Genomic DNA, 6,476 nt, shown 5'->3' with positions numbered 1-6,476 from the left:
AGCCCCCACCAATTCTTTTGGGTTAGTAACGTTAGTATTGTTTTGCATTGCCTCTCTACCCTTCATAACTATTTTCCACTTATATTTCCAAAGCCTTGCTTTTCCATGGTCACTATTTGAGTCGAAGCTCATACCATTTATTAAGGCCTGAGTCGTATCCCCACCGCAGTCCTTCTGTCGAAGCCCTCAAAGTGACTGTATTTAGAGAAAGGGCCTTTAAAAGAAGTGACGAAAGTAAAGTCAAGGTGGGGCCTGTGTCCGAAAGAACTGGTGTTCTTAGAAGAAGACGAAGAGACACCAGGAACCTCTCTCTCTTTCCCTGCACATCTGGAGGAAAAACCATGTGAGGACCCAATGAGATGGGGGCTTTTTGAAAGACAGGAAAAGACCCCTCAAAGGAAACCAACCTTGCTGGCACCTTGATTTCAGATTTCAAGCCTCTAGAACTTGGAGAGAGTAAATTTCAGTTGCGTAGATTTTCTCCCCAGTAGTACAAAATCTATAATAGCAGCCTTGGATCCTGGTCTCCAGTCCATCCTGGTTCTATTTCTTACAGCCTCATGTACCCCTTATACTGAAATCTTTGCCTAGCACATCAGTGCTGCATAGTAAAGTTTCAGTCCTCTTGCTGGACATTCAAGATCTCAGTCAACCATCCCCGAATCTCTTTTCCGGCATCTTTTCTGTCTGCTTCCCAGTCTAAACTCCATGTTCCTGTCCCTTCCCAGTCCCCCAAATATGCTCACTCCTTCCATGGCCCTGTTGGAGTTTCCTCCAGTTTCCACGCTGACCGTCCTTCTCCATCTGTCCTTTCAGCACATCCGGAGGTTTACTTCTTCGTCCTGCCTTCCCACTGTCTCCACGGTGCCCTGGCGGCTCCTGTGGGTTCTACTTGGAGCAACACTGAACGCTTGCGTTATCAGTGTTTCATGTTCTCTGTCTGGATAGACACCTAGACTACTGCCTTCAGCTCTATCCCCCGTGCTCAACACCCATGTCGTAGATAGAATCAACACTCGTGAGTGGATGGGTCATTGCCAACAAACAGCAACTGTGTGACTTCCACAGATGGGTTGGGCCTTGGGTCGAGCTGTGTGTGGACTAGAAGAGTAAAAGGCCCAAGGCAAACTGAATGGAAACCGAAGCTGAGGTGTCTTGGGCATGTGTCACTTGGAGACTGGATTCCGCCCATCTAATGACATGTCTAATGGCTGGTGGGAGACATGGCTCATGTATTGGTACGAGTACCACCCCTCCTATTCCACCTGTATGTCCTGGTTTCCTTCTGCTGTAGCCACTGTAAGGTAGAGTCAGAACTTGGCAGACATTGAACAACTAGAGCCAATGATCGAGGCCACTGGGCCCCGGATCTCCAGTGGATAACAGTCTTCCCCACAGGCCTACTATCAGACTATATATACCTCCAGGGTCCACCCTGAGGCAGACAAAAAGTGACTTTACCTCTGTGTGTCTATAAGTCTGTGTTCTTTGTAGAGAGGCCCCTTCATTTAGAGGAAAAGACCCGCTCCAAATTCCCCCTCCTGAACTGGAAAGTCTGTCCTTCATGAGGTTATATATTAACACTGAAATGCCAGGAGCACGCCAACTTTTGTAAAAGCATGTTGCTTGCCAAACACTGTGAGAGGTAGAAAGCAAATCAAGTGTGGGGTTTCCCAAATTACAGTCACTTAGCATAGGGAATGAAAATAAAAAAATTCATTTTTAGGGATTTTCTGGTAAGGACCGGAAAACCTGCTGGACAAATTTTCAGAGCTGTAACGCTTGTGAACATGCACAAAAAATTTTTTTTTGTTTTGTTTTTTTAAACCAGAAGTGGTGCTTTGATGTACTGCTAAGGTCCTTTTCGGCGATGCCCGTGGGAATTCAGTATATGAGAAATCCACACCAGATGGAATGAGAAGCCATTTCATCTGTCATCAATCCTTCTGGACCATTCGAGTGGAAGGGACCGTTCCTAAAGGGTTGAAATCTCGGCAGCAGGTGTTGAGTGTTGCTTGTGCGTGGGTGGGTCATCATGGGGACCCCTGCTCGAGCCATTCTGTAGCACTGACACCCAAGAAACCAGGGGGCTGGAAGACTATTCAGGTGTGTGTGTTCGTGTTCAGTAGAGGAAGACCTAATATAAAAGCATTCATCTTTGTTGTCCCTCCTGGTTTAATTTGCAGAGTGGCGCACGTGCCATGTTTGAGGGAACCTCTGTGGCCGCTCACTCCCCTTCTGCAGCCTTCTGTCTTCTCGCGGGTGAATGGAGCTTGCTTAAGTGCTTCCTTGAGCCCCTCCCATAGAGCTGCAGGCCAGGCCTTGGAACCCTCCTGATTCACAGCCCGTCAGAAGCTCCCAGTCTGGGGCGTGTTAACCTCCCTCGGGATGAGGACTGTCACTTGCCAGGGCAAAAAGAGTATCTTGTAGCTGCAGGCTCTTCCTGCCTTGCAAGCAGCAGAAGGATGTCCTCCCTGACTCAGGGACCTGGGGAAACTGACGAGAAGCCAGCTCTCTGCTCTCCTGGTGGGGGTGGTGAGAATCGGGGGGAGGGCCAGGCGGGCACAACCACGGGGCCGGGACATGTTGCTCTTGGCATCCCCCACTCCGTTTCCCCAAGATTTTGGCAAGGCCCCGTGTGGAAAAGGGAAGAAAAGTGTCAGTGAGCATAACGTGGCCCTCTGCTGACTTCTCCGTCACCGATTTAAGGAAGAGGAGATTCTGAAAACCTGCATCCATCCAAAGCAAAGAGAGACTGTCACGTCTGTCTGGACCAGAATTTCTTAGCTGCGGCACTGGTGACAATTGGGGTCTGATGGCTCTCTGTCGCAGGGGGCCATCCTGTGCATCCTGTGGCAGCATCCCTGTCCTCTGTCTGGCAGATGCATGGCACCTCGAGAGTGGCGACCACCAGAAAAGTCTCCTGACATCGTCCAAGTTCCCTGAGGGGGACACAGTTGCTCTGGTCGCAAGCTCCCGCCAGTCTTAGCAGGGACATAGGTGAAGTCAGGTTTTGTTTTTGTTTTTGTTTTGTTTTGTTTTGTTTTTTTACTCTCTGTCCTCTCTAGCTAATGATCGCCATGGAATTAAGACTAATAGTGGCTTCTCCTTGGTACCCAGGATAGCAGAACATGCAGCGATCTGCCTTGAGAGAACAATTTTCTTGTGTTTTACCTGCTAAGTTCTTTGTGCTGCCTGGATTCCGGGCACCCCAACAAATTAGCTTGCCGAAAAGGCTCAGGAACCCAAAACAAGGCGCTCCTTGATTGCCGGGGAGGGGGCATGTTGTCTTTCCCTTCGCTCTCCTGGATCCGTGCAATAATTAGCCAAAGTAAAATGAATATTAGCTCATGCTTAATTGCCTTTACAGCGTACTCGCCGGCACTGACCCAGTAGTGCTAAACCAATTATTTTTTGAACTCTATGGCTTTAAATAATCCTTTGCTCTAAAATTCCCTGTACCCCTCAGCTACTTAACCACAGGCCCCTCTGCCCTAAATCCTTTTCTTATACTTTGTAGCTTTTTAAGCAAGGCCCCTCTTTAAGAAGACATAATCCCTTCTCTGTAGAAAACATGAAAGACCTTGAACAAATCAAGATTTCTCCATGGAGAATTCAGCTAATCCTGTGCTTAGCTCCTAACAAGGAAATCCATCTCTCCACCAAGCACGCCATTACCCGGACTAATGCCTGACTTGAATAACAAGCAAATTATTGTGCTTTTAATTGTACCCTGCTCGGTCACAAAGCACATCTGAGAGAGGAATGTGCCCAGCTTCTCCAGGAGAAACAGGTCATGCTTCTAATCCTCCTTTTCTGTCGCCTTCCCCTCCCCCATTCCAATCCTTTCTCTTTCCAGCAGCGGCAGAGGGGGGTGGGGTGGGGGGGGGGGGAAGACAGCTAAATTAGGTTTAAAATGGAAGAGTCTAAAGGACGAAAAAAGGTGGTAAATACTGATTTGGGAAAGGATGAATTATCCACAGACTCTGCAGTGTGGCTCATTGGAAGGCAATCAATTGGTGTTATCACAACCCGATTACTGAGGCACTCTTTGTTCCCGCAAGCCGGGCTTCTTCAGCCCTATTGACATTTCGGGTTGGATAATTCTGGTGGGGGGCTGCCTTGTGCAAGGTAGGGTTTTTAGCAGTCCCTGAGTTTTGACAAACTGAGATGTCCTGAGACATGACCAAATGTCTCCTGGGGGCAAAACTCTCTCTCCCCAACCCCCACTTGAGAACCACTACCTCGAAGACTTCCATGTTGAAATTTATTTGCACTCTCTGGCCTCTTCCTCAGGGACACAAACCCCAAGAAAGTCATGGTTCCCGGAGTAAAATGGGGGAACAAATACGATCTTTATATAGAGTAGAAAGAATGGGCAGGAAGAAAGCATGGACTCATGTGTTGCCAGGGGTCGGAGAGTGGGAACAGCCCTCCACACCAAGATCAGAAAAAGTCCGAGGACTGTGTTGTTTCCAGCTTCCATTCTGCAGTGGCAATGCCTCTGGTGAGCAAGCTTCTTTGAATGCCTTGTGCAGTTCAGAACTGGGCTTGATGTGGGGGAGAGGAGGCGTGACAGAGAAGGGGCAGAGAGGAAAGAACCTGTTGTCCGAAGGTGCTGATGCTCTCTGCTCTCTGTGCTTAGGACACAAGAGAACGACCCAGATTCAGGGATACCCATTGTGGAAGCAGTGACAATCCCCTTTTGGACCAGGAAATCTCGACCAAAGAGAACTACTCGTAAGAGAAACATAATGCTAGCATTGAGTTGCGTTTTCATTACAGCCACTGACGCAACCATTTCCTAGCTCCTGGAGAGGCAAAGAGTCCTTCCTATTTTTAGTAACTCCGAAGAAGCATTATTGCTGGTCCTCACCCGCCAGAAGCAAAAGCTGGGAGGGATTGCACTGCAGTGAGCCCCAGTCTCCAGTAGATGGCGGTGGACATCTTCCTCAGAAGCCGGGCCAGGCGGCAGCTCGCCAACCCTCCGTGGCCTAAGCAAGACAAGTACCACTCGTCTTTCGGAGACAGCCGGCTCCTCTCATTGTTGGCACAAACAGCCCCAAACAATTGTACTGACCACACAGCTCCAAGCCACATTCCAGGGCGCTGCCGTCTGCTCAGGAGTGAATGCTGGGAAAATGAACCAAGCTGCTAATTTGCTTGATTGGGGGAAAAAGAATGAGGTCTTCAGGAACAATGGGTGTAATTTATTTTTCCAACAAGAATAGGGGCGATGCCATTTCATACCCCCACTCCCGACTGCTACCATAAATGAAAGCAATCACCTAATTAGTCCTGAATTACTAACTGGCTCGGTAAAGGATCTGCTAAAAAAAATCAAGCTGAAGTGAGGACTCTGGAAAAAGATGGGATTTCCTTGAAAGGATGGGGGAAGGGCAGGGGGGCGGGAGGGGGCGGGGCCGTGAAGGCCTAAAGTCCATTGTGAGCCACCCCCCCCCCCCCCCAGGCCCTATAGTCTGGGGGCTGTGCTGGCTCTGACCCTGGGAGAAAAAGTCTCAGTGATTTCACCAGGCCATTCATTTTGTGCAGGCGAATGACTCTAAACCGTGGAAAAGGAATCCATTGGAGAAGACCTATCTGTGCGTTCCTTTAAAAATGTTACAGATGTAGATGAATGGGCTTGGGAAGGAGAAAACCCTCCTGCTGGGGCCTGGCCACAGGGCTGATGGGGCTGGACAGGCGGACCCCACAGGGAGGTTCTGGAATGCCCTCTTCCCTGACAGACAATCAGGGCAATGACAGGCAAATCTGAAACCAGGTTTGGAGTTAAATCCTTAAGAAATGCCCCCAAAGGAAGAATGTTATGTTCTAAATGCCTGCTTTCAGAGTTTGGTTTTCACATGTGTCTTTATCAAGCACCTCTCCCTCACCCGAACCACGGGATGAGACACTCCCCGTGAGAACAGCAAAATAAGAGAGTAGGTAACGGCCGAAATCCTGCACTTGAAGCCTCCACAAATGGAAGTCACTAATTTATTTGTTCAGAGATGACTTCTTGTTTTTTAGTTAGATATGGCTTTAATTGAAATACTTTACTAATGCGATTTATCACAACTGTAAACTGTCAGTTTCCACAGCTGTTGCTTTTTTAGAGCAATCTGGCAAATGTGTGTGGGTAAAAACACAGACTTGGAAGGTTGAGGAAGAGCCGGCTCAGGCTTTCTTTCTCTCACTTAGCTGGCCCACAGGCCCCTCACCCCCGTCAAAAACATATGCTCCTCTTCCTTCGAGACACCCACTTTGATTCTCGCGTGCATCTGTTGTTCTTGGCTGTTAAACAGCCATTCTCTCTCTCCTGGGAGAAGCCCCTCAATTTCTTTTGGGGGAGCTGCCCGGATCTCAATTAATGGGGCTTAGAGGAAATTGGTCCCACTCTCCTCTGGTGCAATGGGGTGGGAGGTACAACCCAGCTGTGGCCAGAAGTCTTCTGTTGTACCTCTCTTGGCCCCAGT

At 48.8% G+C, this 6,476-nt stretch overlaps 1 non-coding gene across 1 annotated transcript; it reads right to left on the bottom strand.

Annotated features, from left to right (window-relative positions):
• Positions 1-1,724: 1,724 nt before the first annotated feature.
• LOC131813391 (U7 small nuclear RNA) lies at positions 1,725-1,784 on the bottom strand. The gene has a single exon (XR_009346791.1). It is a non-coding gene; the product is annotated as a U7 small nuclear RNA (small nuclear RNA).
• Positions 1,785-6,476: the final 4,692 nt, after the last annotated feature.

Source organism: Mustela lutreola, chromosome 12, assembly GCF_030435805.1.
Source record: "Mustela lutreola isolate mMusLut2 chromosome 12, mMusLut2.pri, whole genome shotgun sequence".
Taxonomy (NCBI): Eukaryota; Metazoa; Chordata; class Mammalia; order Carnivora; family Mustelidae; genus Mustela; species Mustela lutreola.
The sequence above is the reverse complement of the archived record's forward strand: the minus strand, read 5'-3'. Positions and strand labels throughout refer to the sequence as shown.